Source organism: Lepisma saccharinum, chromosome 13 (assembly GCF_977018435.1).
Source record: "Lepisma saccharinum chromosome 13, izLepSacc3.1, whole genome shotgun sequence".
In the NCBI taxonomy this organism is placed as follows: domain Eukaryota; kingdom Metazoa; phylum Arthropoda; class Insecta; order Zygentoma; family Lepismatidae; genus Lepisma; species Lepisma saccharinum.
The window spans coordinates 75,759,746-75,776,617 of NC_139241.1; the positions used below are offsets into that span (position 1 = coordinate 75,759,746).

Below are 16,872 nucleotides of genomic sequence, written 5' to 3' on the forward strand. Positions count from 1 at the left end.
ACACTGGCACAACTCGTGCTTCCTTGGTACAACAAGTTGGCAACACTTTGTACACATGGTGATTTCTGGAAGCTTCGACTCTGCAACATTTCACACAAATGGTGATTGTTTGGAGTACCCGGTTGGCAACACTTCACGCAGAATCGTTGCCCGCAAATCAGAAGAGGTGGATCCTGATTTTGATTTACTGACATTAAGCTCAGAAGCGCACCGTCCTTGAATTTTTCTTCTTCCTTCTTACTGCCGCTGATTTTTTTTTCAATGGTTATCTTATTTTGCCATGGCCTTGCTCGAGGGATATCCCTCCCTCCCCTTCTGTCCAGCGAAGCTATAAAATAATCTTCCGTGTGGCAGCCATATTGTTGTTACTCTGCAGTAGTGCGACATGGCTGCTAGAACAATTGTGAGTATCTTGAAATCACTTTCTAGAGTGTTCTGTGACCAAGTATTCTATCTGCAGTCATATTAGGGATAATAATCTTTCTCTTATTCGTTACTTTATTATGATTTATCTCTATTTTATTTTTATTTCTTTATTGCTATTGTTTTATAGTATATTTTCCCCCATTTCTTAGTTTACACAGAGTTATAGTGGTGCCAACTTTGAAAAATATTGGGTGGACTGAACTCAGAGATTTGTTTTATAATTTTATGCAGGCTGAGGATTGGCCCTACCTGAATTTCTCTTTTGTTCCTTGGCCAGATAATTTAGGCTTTTACGTTTAAAAACAGTTTCAGGCCATTTCTGAGAGGAATGCATGAATTTTATAATGGTTGCTTGTTTGTCTATATTAGTTATAGGTGCTTATTTCGAAGATAAATTGCTTTTTGAGTGCTTAATCCTGGAAAATGTCGATATTCATCAATTTTGGTGACTATTTTGTATTTTTCGGTGCTTTTTGCCTGTCAATATTGAGAGTTTTTAGTGCCTACAGATCCTCACCCTGGTTATAAGCCCTTCCTGCCCTTACTTTCCGAATAACGATGTAACGACGGATAGTGTAAATTAAAAAGAACACAAACGTATTGGAAATGTGACAAAGTTATTAAAATATTTTGATAACACTGAAGTCAGTAATTAAGTTGTGAGAGTTCTTTAAGTGCATAATGATGAAACTTTATAAAACATAATAAAATACAAATATTTGGTGGGGTTGTGGCCCACAGACCCATATAAGTTGGCACCCCTGCATAACTCTCTTTCTGTTTTTCTGTGACTTTCTTTCATTGCTGTTTTCATACTTTTTCGTTATTTTTATATGGCTCTATCCAAATTTTCTACCATTTGTTGTTCGTATCTCTGTTAGTTTGCGTCTCTTTTCCATCTCTTGACTTAATCACGACAATGAGAGTGAATGAATGATAAGCCGAACGCGAGACTTCCGAAGCATTACGCTAACCACTCTTCCACGACTTTTATAAATAAGTATTTGTGTGTAATCTGAGATATGCATCAACTAATTAATATTGCCACTTCCCGATTAGTCTATCCGAGAATAAAGTAGACTTTACCAAACTCTTGATACACACACGCACACACACACACACACACACGTAGAGTAAGTACATTTTGGCCAGTCGCACACCCGTTCCGGCATGACGTAAGATTCAATTACTACATTTAATTGATGGCTTCAAGTTGCCCCCGTTTGCGGTCTGTGATTAGATGTCTGTGCCTGACGTGAAAGGATTTGCGCATGTGCAGATCGTTTTGTCGCAAGCTGCTCCACGCGAGACCAAATTCCACTGACCTTCGTTGTTTTGTCGCAAACTGTCGCAACCTGTCGGGTGACTCGAGTGAAATGTATCGTCCGGTGTGCGGCCGCTGGCCTTTGACTGTAAGATCTGTATCCACTGACTCTTGCATTTCTAATTTGTCATTTTACTTCGCTTTTCTACCTCTTGAGTTGAGCGTGACGTAACGGTGAGCGTATGAAGTGGTAAATAGATAGAGCAAACACGCATTCACGACTAACCATGGTTCGAATCTAGATTCCTGCATATAGTGCGTTACTCTAGCCACTTCGTCACCGGATCTCGGTCTAAATGTGATATTTTTCACTTCAAATCTCTTGCCTCAATGCTTGTTGCAAAGCGAATTAATCCGAACGAAGAATAATCTTGTAGTTATAATTTTACATCATAGATGGCTCTTTTAATAATATCTTATAAATGGTTTGTGAAGAGCTAAAAAGGTCAAGAAAATCAAAATATATTTTGCAAGAATAATAACCAAATATATAGCGCGTTTTAACACATGCATACATATAATGATATTATTTGACATTTTTGTTATTGTATTCTGGTGTACTAACATTTTTACAGTACACTTTGCGCCTAATATGTAATATATTCAACGATATTATGTTTCAAACAAGAATGCATACCTGAACCAAGAAGTTGTTAATTTTGCAAATGCACAAAAATTTGTGCATTCATATTTAACCTATAAAAATATAAGAAATAGAAAATAGAACGGTAATTGTTAATTTAAACCACCCCGTTAGGGAATTTTTAAAAACCTTATTATTATATATACATATATTGCATTTCTAACTATGAAAGAAAACTCTACGTAAGTTATTCGACACATGGTAAATTTCAATAATAAGATATCGAACGTACACAGAGGAAAATTCCATACATCTCCCTAAGGAATTTATGATATTGCATTCATTTCAACCCTAACCGTGCAAAAAAATAATCCGTATGGAAAATTACGACAATAACTCGCCTGCCACCGTGGCAGAGTGGTTGGAATCCCGGCCTGTGCTATGTAAAATGAATCAGATCAATTAAATCAATCAATGATATAACGCAATTAAAGCCACATCTCCCTTACAAGTCTACTAATGTGTCGTAGAATGTACTAAGTTTAAACTACAATACGATTACACTTTAACATACGAGGGGTGATCAAAATGTGGAATCAAGCTCATTTTCCACCTTATTGCAGTCTTAAATTTACATTTTTGATTGCTGTTTGAGCATAGGGATGAGAGGAATTTGCATATTTTATGATAACTTGATTCATTCCAAATCAGGAATAATCATTTCCTACCCACTGAATATGAAAATCATATTTTTAAATATATCGTACTTACAGAATTCTACTTCAGTTGAGTTCGTTTTAGAGCCCCATAGCTGTATATAAAATATCATTAAACTAATTTATGACAGATATGTACCGTATGCAGTGCCCTTTAGAAGCCATGTATTCGGTATTTTCTCAGACTTCTAGAAGGTGTTTTACAAGTACTTTTCTATGAAATAAGAAAACTTTGACGTATGTTAACAGCACTTTTCGAGCGCTTGATGACATCTGTAGCGTTGTGTTGCATTTAAAAAAAAATGATTCCCGATCAACTCGCAAAAGATCTAACTTTGCAGAATTTGTAAAACATTTGACATAGTAATTATTTGTAATGTAATTAGCTGTACCTTATGATGCTCTTCAAACGCTGTAAGTACTATCATTGCATAAACCGAAATCCTTCATATCTCAGAGGAAGCAAAGTTAGAGGAAAACCGTACGCTCGAAATAATTTCTTTCAATGTTTGGTGGACAATATGAAGAGCCGGTTTGAAAAGCTAGGTTTCTTTGCGGGTGTGGTCGTATTAAATGCAGATACATACCTGTGCTTTATGGTGACATGTTAATTCCTCGTTTATATCAAAAAGTGAACTTTAATGTAAGCGAAAGCGTGTATGCGTCACCAGTCGAAGATTTTCGCATCTACAAAGAAAAGTCAATACACATTCCCACCTCACTCAAAGACTTCGTGAATCCAATCCAAATTGTACCAATATCTACAGCTGAGTGTGAAAGCGGGGTCAGTGCCAAGAACCTTAACTTTACTGATTAGATAAATCATTTAGAAGTTTTAAACCTGCTTTTTTTTCAATACTTGTAGACTCCCAGTGCATTGTTTTAATGCAGAAAACTTTGCAACAAAATGGATCAAGTCATAAGCATTACAGTGTCCTTGACAAGCCAACTGGCAAATCATCGAACCTGCAGAGTCTCATTAATTTCGTGCATTCAACTGAATAATGTCATTTTCTTACAGTTTGACTTAAGAATTTAACTTGAAATGGTGTTATGCTTGTGTTGCATTCAATATCAAAATTAGATTTTAAGCAATTTATGTGAAATTCTAAGCATATCTAATTCATAGGTAAATCCTCCCCTCCTGATATAATCACAAATCGCACCCTGTTTTAATGTCTAGGAAATATCGCTGATCCATTTCAACTAGGAATGATATCGAGATGAGACAAATGTGTCACCACTCAAACTTTCACAACGTATATATGTCATTAAAGCAAAATGTTTTCCTAACGTTTTTCTGCTTTACATTTTGTTCGACGCTGCAAAACATTTTATCCTGAACTGATGAAACCGGGCAGCACAGGCTCGCAATTGTCACTAATGGATTAACGACTTATTTGGAATATGAACAAGATATACGTCTTGTATGTCTGAATAAGACACACTAATTTAAATTTATTTGAAGTAAATTCTTCAAATGTGATACCAAAGTTTCGAACGAGATCGTCTCGTTTTGATTTAGCAGAGATTTATTTCAGTCTCTTCTCCAAATTTGAGACTTTTCTTGTCTCAGTACCATCTCTATTTTCAAACAATCTCTTAATATATAGGTTTAAGTACAGTTTTCCGAACACCCTCTGACAAAGTTATAAAAATAATCGGTGAGGTATATTGTACCCCCGAAATTGGTCTGTCGTGTCGCATCTCGAAAACAAGACGAGGCAGGAATTCGTTTCGGAAAATTCCATTTGAAAAATTCAAAATGAAAGAAGGTCAGTCATATGCTCTTCTGATGCAGATTTATATCTTCGAATCGACGCGATCACTTGTTTACAAAACATGTACCCCCCTTATACGAAGGGAATTCGTCTGCAGCGTGATTTTCTGAAAGTAAACTTTAACTCATTCCATCGTTCCACACATATTTTGAATAATTTTCATCTCCTTAAAAAGATTTCCAAACACACAGATCAATGAACTAACTAGTAGCAAGCACAATGTAGTACACGTAGAATAAGTCTACAACGGATTGAATTGCTGTGGTAAGGAAAATAATGCTTACAACTTATATTATTTGTATTGAGCAATTAGAAAATACTAGGTTCCTTTAACAGTAGCATCTTGTATCTGAGGGGGGGGGGTACAAGGGGTACAACTAGAATCTTCATTTAGGGGGATACAGTACCCCCTTCAAAAATTTAGGGGGTACAATGTACCCCTGTACCCCCCGTTCCTGCGCCACTGTTCTTATGGGTTTGATTCTATGTTAAGAAGGATTACGTCAGCCCTTGTGCTTGTGCGTGTGGTACTGTAATGTTGTTTGTGTACTTTTATAAAATTTGTGTTAAACTAAAAAAAATTGCAGTACAAACGTACATTAGAAATAATGTAACTAAACGTTTGGCGTTTAGGAAATATCATTTTACAAGAAAGAAAAAACTGCACTATATAAAATTTTATATTTATATTCTTCATTCTTCCATTAAAGAAAATATTCAATTTACATTTTTGTTGTTTCATTGATACTTTTTCCACCCGACGAACTGTATCTTGGATGACTACCGTGACTACCTCCCTATGTACTATATTTAAGTTTTTTTTACTACTTTTCACAAACACTGGTATCGGTATATTAAACTAACTAAAATTAATAACAATGACACTGAAGGATCTTAGAATGTGTTTAAACACTTTACATTTTAGGAATTTAAATATGTAGGCTTCATTTGAAATTTACGTACCATCAGACAATATATCATTTAGTAAACGCAAGTAGTGTCTAGTGAGTTACAAAAGTTCGAATGTCGGGTAAAGCATTTCTGTTACTTGCCTTTGCGAAATATAGAAGAAGAAGCAACAGCCATGGTGAAAATGCGAAAATATTAACACAATGTCGAAACACTTACAAGGATCAATGCAACATGTGTTAATTTGAGGTACAGACGAAAAAGCGACTAAATTAGCTACAGGTTTTCTTCCGTATGCACCTCCCCAACGCTCTATTCATTCCTACTTTTACTGACTTTGTGCACAAAGAAGTACCGGTCCTTTTAAGCAGTAAATAAGGTTTTAAACCTTCCCCGGAAAACTTCATTCAATGAAAAAGAACCCCTGCTATGTGTTTTCTACCCGCTGGCTGCGTCATTTGCTCACCAGATGACGTAATGCGCTGGAAGGGACGAAAGTCGTCCGCCGGATGAGCCAACCTACTACTCTTAGAACCATGGGCTAGGTCATCGCAGGAGGTCTACGAATCCAAGGTTCTTCGACTGCTTCCCCCCCCCCCTCTTTAATGTCTGGTCATAGGAGACCTTATTTTTTCAGCCCCCTTGTTTACAAACACGGCAGAGTTTCTGTGACGTATTCAAGATGAAACTTCTCAGAATGTCCAGCACTGTAAAGCATGGAACGCTCTTGTTTTTAAGAGAAAAACACATATTGAAGAGCATCGCAACGCAACTTACACAGAATACATGAAAGTAATGGTGCATAGAGAAAAAATATAAGTAAGCAAAGGCACAAATTTCCCCAAGGTTAGTGCTAGAAAGAACTGAAAAAAAAGCAGTTCTGGATATTTCTCCTTTTAATTTTTTTTTGGATTCTGCGGTTCAAATATCGATTTCGGAAAAAAAAATGTTCTTGCTTTACAAAACACGAAGTACTTCATATTGTTTTGTGTTTACTATGCTTACAAATGAGAAGACTGATCAAGATTTTTGTTCTCGAGGTGAGAGACATACTTACTCCGACAGAACCTTTTTTCTAACATATCTTACTTTCACACCAGGGATGGGCAAAAATATCAGAATTCCCGAAAATTTAAAATCTCGATTCGAAAATTTTACTGCCCGAATATCGGATATTTTTTTTCCACTTTTATGGGTAGAATTTATTATGAAAGTTTTGTCTTTCATATTTTACGATCATATACTCCGTAGAAAAAAAAATGGAATTGGCCATCTCTACTTCACACGTCATGTACGAACACTGTTATCATTATCAATAAAAGTAAAGTGTTCCCCTGTGCTTAGCACCACGCCATGAAGGCGTATAGGGGGTGTGGGAAAGAATAATTATCATCATGGTTGACATTCCTGGAAGCGACGACTCGGCAACACTTCACACAAATGGTGATTGTTTGGAGTAGTCAGTTGGCAACACTTCACACAAATGATGATTATTTGGAGTAGCCAGTTGGCAACCCTTCACACAAATGGTGATTGGAGTAGCCAGTTGGCAACCCTTCACACAAATGGTGATTGTTTGGAGTAGCTAGTTGGCAACACTTCACACAAATGATGATTATTTGGAGTAGCCAGTTGGCAACCCTTCACACAAATGGTGATTGTTTGGAGTAGCCAGCTGGCAACCCTTCACACAAATGGTGATTGTTTGGAGTAGCTAGTTGGCAACACTTCACACAAATTGTGATTTTTTGGAGTAGCCAGTTGGCAACCTTTCCAGCAGAATTTCTTCTCTCATTTTCATCAGATTTCCTATCATTGTGACAATATTTATATTATTTTAGGTTCAGTTCTTCCATGCTTTCTAACGCACATTACATCATAAAATATGATGTTGTACTTGGCACTTGATAGTTAATATACTCTGTGCGATTTATAAAGTGAAAAACATTTTCTTTGCTATGTGATTATTGATTATTATAGCAACCAATATTACAATATTTTGGAGAGACAGAGCGGGGCATCTCAAACGAAACAGCTTACTTTTTTAAAACACTGATATTATTTTCATCATTTTAATGGTGGTTTCTACATTTTATATTTTTTGAAGACCTATTAGGGGGTTTTAAGGCACCCCAGCCCCCCAAGCGCACGCTTATTGGTATGATTTTTATTCTAGAATAATATATATTATAAACTAATAAGAATAAACCTATTTTTTTTACATATTATTTTGTTATATCCTTGGATGGCCTTGCTACTCGATGCACCATTTTTTGAAATGGTGTTCCGTATACCATTGTAGTTGCCCAAGCCTCGTGTACACTTAGGTCTGAGTTTATTATTATTTGATATTTTCGAATTGGCGTTTGGGGGCCACGCCCTCCAGCTTTCACCCCCCAAGAATTAGCAACTTTTAACTACTGTTAAGGCACCCTTCCCCCACTGCATTCAGTATTGGGGGGTCTAACTTTTTCTTACAAACTCTAGATTTCTATCTAGTTGGTGTCCTGGCTCCGTGGTGATAGTAACGTGCTATGAAGCCATATGTCCCAGGTTCGAATCCTGGCATACAGGGTGCACATTAACGGAGATTTCCGTTCCATTTCATCCATTGGATTCTTCCACAAGATTACAGGAGTTGAACTTTTTGTTTAATTTTGTTACTTAGCGCCACTTTTGGCTAATCGCGACAATGACGACGAGCAATGATATGTAGAAATGTAGAAATTGATGGATAATCACAAAGAACCCAGGACGGGATTCGAAACCTGGCTCCTGAGGGTCGTAGCACGTAGCACTAACCACTCCACCACGGAGGTCAGCAGGAGTTGAATTAACGCATGTTAATTTAATTTCAATATCTGCTCTAAAATCTGTACAATACGCTATTAGCGTGTAATCTTCAAGCTACATAAGAAGCTCTAAATAAAAAAAAAAGAAACCAATTCATTTATGATTTATTACCTGACAAGTTCCCATAAAAACAGAATATTTCGGAACGGTGCCGATAGGTGGCTCTAAACAACGTTTCATACACATTGATAGCATTCTCTGGATGCGATATTATATATACGCTGTGCAAATATTTTATTGTATTTCACTACTTGAAATGTTATTGCTTCTTTTTACATTGGTTGAGTAAATGTGCGAGTAACAGGACTTAGTAATGTAAAGCATGTAAACGGTTAGGGGGAGTATTTGCTTAGTACTCGCTTCAGGAGGTCTGATAGTAAATTTCTTCCTTCTGTGGACTTGCATTCTGTTTTAGCCTGATTAGATTCCTCTAAATTTGTATCAAGAAGTTTGTGGATCTCATAAAGGACACGAGTGTGACTGCAGAGCTTAAAAAATACAGTTTATGTATGTTAGTATTTTGATTTGGAGACTTATGGGTATAGTAGATAATAAAAATTTCTGAATGTCATTAAATTCCTTTACAGAACATGATACAACCTATCAATATCTCTCTTTTATGGACGTCGATGACCATAAAAGGATTTATTCTACTCCCCCCCCCCTCCACTGGAACCGAGTAAAATGTATGTAAACGGTTACTCTCACCAGAGAATCAAAAAGAATAACAACTCGCCTGAGTTACTGTCTCATTTACGGGTCTGCCTTGTTTCACTTCACTTCTGCAACCTTGTGTTCTGACTTCAGACGAGGAATGCCTACGAGGTTAGGTTGGTTAGGTTCCATTAGCATAAATACAATGAAAAATTATTATTTAGGCTAAGAGAACTAAACCTAGCTAGCCTAACCTAACAACGTAGGCATTTATCCTAAAATTAAAAAACTTTCTCCCGTGACGTCAGAACATAAGGTTGCTCAAGTGTTGTGCGATAAGTGAGACCCCTCATTTACTGTCCAAATGTAAACGTACTACTATTTACTGGACACTTCTGCACGCGTTATCTGAAAATTTGATTTTATGCCATTTTAGGGTCTTCAAACTGAATCCCCGCATCTCTTTGCACCGCGTAACAAAAAAAAAAAGAAAACCAGGATACTATGAACCTCAGGATTAACCTGCCTAATCTACTCACGTAGCCATGTAACAGCGTGAAATAATTGTTCGCACGGGAAACAAGCACTAAGCCGCAGTGAGGCACCAAACAAGGCATAATAATCATATGTTTTCACACATCACTTGCAGAACTACCAGTCGATAGTCTTACAGCTGTTTTTCCCACAGATTAAAAAAATAACCTCCAGGAGCGTAGTTACCGGCGTTCGAAATGTTTCGTTTAAATAAAATCAGAAACTAAAGGCTAGAGGGGCTAGATATGGAACTAACTAGAATTTTATTTAGTGGTGCTAGATATCTTGATTTTAAGAACTAGGTAAGATCAATATTGTCAATCGCATAAACTGCTTCATAAATCGGTTGCTTTTGTACATGTTGTTATTATTATGATTTAATATTTGTATATTATTGTCAATAATTTCATTTCAGTTGTTTCTCTCTGTCCTTGTGGCCTGCCTTCTTCTCGTTAAGGCTCAAGAAGAAGTGAAGGAAGTAGTGGAAGAAGAAAAGGATCTTAAAAAGTCTGAATCCGCATTCGGATTTGTCTATCCATATGCCTATGCCTATTCTCCTGTGGCCTATTCCTATGGTAATTTGTTTCTTTAATTAAGTGAAAAAATATTTTCCCCATATGCGCTAACTTGCGATGAATTTTCCTTGGAAGAAAGCTGAGCTCTTGAATTGTCGTTTTGAACATATTCTCTGTCATACGGGCACATATGCTTCTACACTTGTACGTGACGTTATTTCTCGACAGCCAATGACCTTGCAGTATTTCTTATGGACTCGCCTGTATGTATACGTTTGCCGAATTTTCATACTATCAAAATCACTGTTGTCTCCCATGCATACGGGTATCACTCATCGCACGAAACTCAAACACCCTCTTACCCAAGCGTCGTATTTCATCTTCTGATGTAAACGCGGAAAGCTTTCGTAGATACGTTAGGCTTGTTAGGTTTAAAGCTCTTAGCATAAATACACATTTAGCCTAACAACGAAATCATTTAGCGTGACGTCAGAAGACAAATTACTGCGCTTGACCAAGAAGTTGTTTGAGTTTGGTGCTATAAATGAGACTCGTTGTGTCATGCTGGCGAATTTTGGTGTGGTGTAGTTCGAAGTCACAAATTTGCAAGAAAGGACAGTTCTTGGTCGTCTTCTTCACAAGTAAAATTTAACTGGGATATTTTAACGAAAGTCGAAAACTTAATTACATAGACCTGTTAATATTATAACGCTATTACCTATTTCATGTGATTGATGTCATTTTGAATATCCCGGACGAGCCCCCACTTATGTAAAATCCAGCTTACTATTGCCAGGTTTTTATAATTAATTGTGTTTTGCTTTCAGACATTAATGCATTACATTAATATATTATTTTGTATTCTTTACAGGTTTGCCCTACTCTTACAGCTACGGCTATCCATATGCTTATGCATATTCGTATCCAGCCTACTATTTCTAAAACGTGACCTCATATTGTGGAATTTCACTGTAATAAATATGTTTTAATAAATATCGTTATTTTATTTCTCGTTTGTGTCGTCTTGCTTATTTTCAGACAGATAATACAGTAGTAGCCTACCGCTAGTACGCTACGGAAACAGTATCATCAGCATAGACGCTGCCAAATTGTGTATTTTTGTCATATTTACCCGTTGTTCATACCGTTAGAAACAATGACCTCATAAGTTTTGTAAAAGGAAAGTTATACTTCAAAGGTGTGGCAACAATGAATCTTCGTTGTTGCAAAGTTCCATGCATACAAGATAGAAAATGACCGTTTTTCTGAAGGTTTGTATCCTCGAGACAAGGTGTCAAGTGGCAATACGTTATTAAGAAAAATTGTTAACGTTGATGTCCTCTACTCGCCGTGAAGATTCGTCTACACAGACACAATAATCAAGGACGTATTTAGGTGGGGATCCAGGGTGTCCTTACCCCCCGAAAGACTTACCAAGTATTAAAATTAAATAATGAAAATATATATATTTTTTAGTGTTTATTGTGTAATTGATGGTTATAATTTCCTCTGAACTTATTGGATCATATTGGGATCATAAGGCTTTAGGACAGTGCCAAATATTTATGCTTGCACACGACTATTTATGATAGTATGCATAAAATATTAATCATGACTTTAGTTTTCGCCAACTGGATGTAACATCCTTTTTTTATTCAATGTATATTCATTTCTTCATCTATTTGATAATAATTTATTTGTAAGACACTTGTTGTTATACAAATATGCTGACCTTAACTACAGGTAAGCTAGATAATAAATACGCGCTGTTATATCCGTTTTCTTATTCGGTCTTTTCACATATTTGTGCAATAATAATATAATATTAATTTATGTATTTTAATTAGTAACAATTTAATAAGTAGTGCTAATTGATTGTTTCTACGTCATACTTTGTAGGTATGCATTTGTAGCCTTTTTTTTTTATCAATTGAATATCAGTTTTTGACATATTTTGACAATTTTTTGTCGATGTTTTAGCGTTTAGCGATGTTTTAGTAAAATTTCCCTTTTTTCCCACTCATACTTGGTAGGTATGCATTTGTAGCCTCTTTTTTTATCAATTGAATATCAGTTTTTGACATATTTTGACAATTTTTTGTCGATGTTTTAGCGTTTAGCGATGTTTTAATAAAATTTCCCTTTTTTTCCCACTCACACTTGGTAGGTATATCATGATCTTACGTGATATAACTTAACCTATTTATTTTATTACGTGCTAAACTACACGAGAGCCTCTACGTGCTTTGACCTACTTTTAGTAGTGGAATCAACCCGGTTCAGAAACCGAAAGTGGGGCTCGGAGTGGGGCTCGGTGGGGCTCGACTTAATGGTTTTCTCTTGTAAGGCATAAGCCTCATTTTCTCGCAGTGTTGCCAACACCTCACTCGATCACGATCTTACGTGATATAACTTAACCTATCTTACGATTTTTTTACGATCTTCAGTGATATAACTTAACCTATCATTTTTTTTTAATTTGCACACCGAACTAACTTACATTATATTTTATATAACCTTGTTGATTTATTTTTTAGTATGTGGCAATTTTTTTACGAATTTTTTAAAACTGTTCCGTCACACTCTCGTTCTTCACGTCGTACGCGAAGGACTTCTCGGCGACCAGGATGACGCTGCACACGGTATCCTCGGGCAATGGACTGTTGAACTCGCAAACGATCTTGATGTTGGTTCGATCGTTGATAGGGGTAAAAAGACAGTTCTACGCCAGAAAATGATGCGTTTTTTTTGCAACCTTAACGGAAAATATCGTAAAGGCAAACGCGAAAGTGATAAGATAACTCTGTTTCCGGTCGCCATTTTGGATTTCCGAGCATAGGTTCTATCCATCCTTTTTCTCACGTATAGGTGTACATGATGAATCCCCAAACAGATTTTTCCTAAGTCTTACCGTTTCCAAGATAACTCCACTTCCGGTCGCCATTTTGGATTTCCAAACATAGGTTCTATTCATACTTTTTCTCACGTATAGGTGTACATGACGAATCCGCAAACAGATTTTTCTAAGTCTTACCGTTTCTAAGATAACCCCACTTCCGGTCGCCATTTTGGATTTCCGAGCATAGGTTCTATTCATACTTTTTCTCACGTATAGGCGTACGTGATGAATCCACAAACAGATTTTTCCTAAGTCTTACCGTTTCCAAGATAACCCCACTTCCGGTCGTCATTTTGGATTTCCGAGCATAGGTTCTATTCATATTTTTTGTCACGTATAGGTGTACATGACGAATCCGCAAACAGATTTTTTCTAAGTCTTACCGTTTCCAAGATAACCGCACTTCCGGTCGCCATTTTGGATTTCCGAGCATAGGTTCTATTCATATTTTACTCACGTATAGGGGTACATGATGAATCCCCAAACAGATTTTTCCTAAGTCTTACCGTTTTCAAGATAACCCCACTTCCGGTCGCCATTTTGGATTTCCGAGCATAGGTTCTATTCATATTTTTTCTCACGTATAGGCGTACGTGATGAATCCGCAAACAGATTTTTCCTAAGTCTTACCGTTTCCAAGATAACCCCACTTCCGGTCGCCATTTTGGATTTCCGAGCATAGGTTCTATTCATACTTTTTCTCACGTATAGGCGTACGTGATGAATCCACAAACAGATTTTTCCTAAGTCTTACCGTTTCCAAGATAACCCCACTTCCGGTCGCTATTTTCGATTTCCGAACATAGGTTAGTAGTGTCACAAATATGCCTTCTAGGCCAACCCTGATTTCTTGACCCCACGACCGCCAAAACCTCAAAAACTCACTTTCTCTCCACGTTCCGCGCCTCATTTATTGCGCTGACGATGTTTCACAGCGTAGAAAAGCAGTGATGAGTGAAATGCACTCTCTCATCCTCTCATCCTTGAAGGATGAATGCACCTTATTGTAATTTTCCAAGTCCGGGGTAATGTTTATATATCGTGACCTTTGTAAACCTCTCGGGGGAACGATGTGCCACACACACACGCGAGCGCCTCTTATTATTTCTGTATTGTGACGCAAGCAAACAAATAATAATGGTTTTTTTTTTTTTTAGGATTCCTGGCCTCTAACCCCGCCAGGCTGCGTGGTGCCCAACCCAAAAAAAGGTTCTAACGGCTGCGGTTAGATAACCACACCTCTGTAGACTTTCACGTGTTTTTTTTCTCTTTCTCAAAGGTCCTATGGGACACCTCTGTTTGTCAAAAATTCGAGATATTAGCAATTTAACGCAGGACTTGGAAAATTTTCGGAAAATTTTTGGTTCCATTACGACCTATGTTTATTTTCGTATGGGAGGACAGAGGACACCGAGACTCGACCAACGCACTAAACTCGACCTTTCTACGACCATTCGTTCAAAAGTTAGGAGTGATCAAAATTTTGGAGGGTGGGCTAACTTCTTACCTCTTGACCTCAGGACTACCAAAACTTGGTATACGTATTCTACACCTCCAAAATCGACAGGGGGGGTATCTAACGATACCAGGATGGGGGTGTTTTTCGATATATTTTTTCGATAACTCTTACCATTTTCGAGATATTTGTAATTTAAGATTTTTTTAACGCTGGACTTAGAAAATTTTCGGTACATTTTTTTTTGTTCCATGACGACCTATGTTTATTTTGGTATGGGAGGACAGAGGATACCGAGACTCGACCGACGCACTAAACCCGACCTCTCTACGCGTACTCTACGTCACCAAAAAAGGTTAAAGGTTCCAAATAACAATAGTTAGAGTTTCCTCAATCTAGTAAAGTGGATTGGTTGAAATCTCCAAGGCGTATTTTGCATTTTTTTTTTCAAATATGAACACGTTAAAACTGAACTGTCTCGGATTTTTGAGTTTTGTATTCGCCCTGACAAAATTCTATATAAAATAACATACCTGAAAATTATATTCACAGTAGATTGATTTTTTTGAGTTTTGTAATCACCTCAAGAAATTCTATATAAAATAACATACCTGAAAATTGTATTCACAGTAGATTGAATTCTTGAGTTTTTGTATTCGCACACAAGAAATTCTATATAAATAACATACCTGAAATTCTATTTACAGTAGATTGAATTTTTGAGTTTTGTAATCACTCCAAGAAATTCTATATAAAATAACATACCTGAAAATTGTATCGCTATATACTAGACTTTTTGATTTCTGTGATTTTGGAGAAAGCAATGGCATCCACCACCAGTTTCAATCGTAAAAATGATAAAACTGAATGTGTTACTTGTGGGAAGCTAATCTCAAGGAACAATTTATCGGTACACAGGGCAAGATGTAGCGAAACAGGTTCGAGAATTAATCGTTCGTTACCTTCTAAGCCTTGTGCTCGATGCGGAAAGATGATCAGCATTGCACATTTAAGTAAACACCTGAAAATTTGCAAACCATCGACCGAACGAGGAACATTGAAAAGAAAAATCGATAATCCAGAAACGAAAGCTTTCACTTCCAAACAAGTTAAATTATCTGATGAACGCAAACCAATTAGATCTGCATTCAACCGTCATATTCAGGATTTCTCTTTTACTTCGGAACCAGGCCGGGACATTCTTAGTTTCTTGCGTGAAACGAAAACATCCGTGATAAATATTCTAAAAAATAAATTGGAAAATATTTCCATAAAAGTATACGTTGATCTATTTTCCGAATACGAAAAAGTCGATGGTACAACAAGTATTTTTTATCATCGAACAAAAAACCAGCCTCTTCATTTGGCGGACGTCGATAATTTGGACGAATTTTATTCTGATCTTTCAAATGAACTGGTTAAGAAACACGACGATTTCGAGGCTAAAGGTTCGGGATGGTCTCTGTGTGGAAATCCTCACACGTTAACCGTTTACGTGAACCAATTCTCGCCTCTTCGCGCATCCAGCTACGTTCCTCTTCCAGTGGACATTAAAAATAAAAAAGCCGTGGTGAACATTCAAAATACAGATGATAAATGCTTTCTTTGGTGTGTGTTGGCGGAACTTCACCCGATTCATTGGTCAAATAATCCAGAACGGGTTTATCATTACAAGCAGCATGAACCTGAACTGGAAATGCAATGGCTGGCATCGAATACCCGGTGACCATTTCTGATATATCAAAATTCGAAACACGAGCACGAGATGCAGAAGGAAAACGCTTAATCATCAACGTGTATTCCTATATGTTGGATAAACATGTCGTGCATCCCGTCAGGATAAGCGATGTCGACGATGACGATGCTCGTGTGATTAATCTTCTTCTTATTTCAAACGACAGTGTTCACCATTACTGTCTCATTCGTTCACTATCACGCTTGGTCAGAAGTCAAACTACCAAGTATGCAAACCACATCGAAGTTTGCCCGAGATGCCTAACCACGTTCGACGATCGAAAACAAGTCGATTATCGAAAATACACTGGATGTCAGATTGCTATCGAGAAACTTGCCGAACATAAAATATATTGCGGCAACAACAGACCGACTCGCATGTTGATGCCGAAATCAAAAGAGGTCGAAGAATTTAGGATGCATAAGGCATTATTGGAACATCCCGCAATCATCATTGCTGATTTTGAGTCTTTTCTCAAACCGTTGTC

General features: G+C 37.1%; 1 long non-coding RNA gene across 1 annotated transcript; it reads left to right on the forward strand.

Annotated features, from left to right (window-relative positions):
• The first annotated feature begins 340 nt into the window (after positions 1 to 340).
• Positions 341 to 11,301, forward strand: LOC145997052 (uncharacterized). Its single transcript, XR_014442856.1, has 3 exons — positions 341 to 403; positions 10,196 to 10,355; positions 11,167 to 11,301. It is a non-coding gene; the product is annotated as an uncharacterized LOC145997052 (long non-coding RNA).
• Positions 11,302 to 16,872: the final 5,571 nt, after the last annotated feature.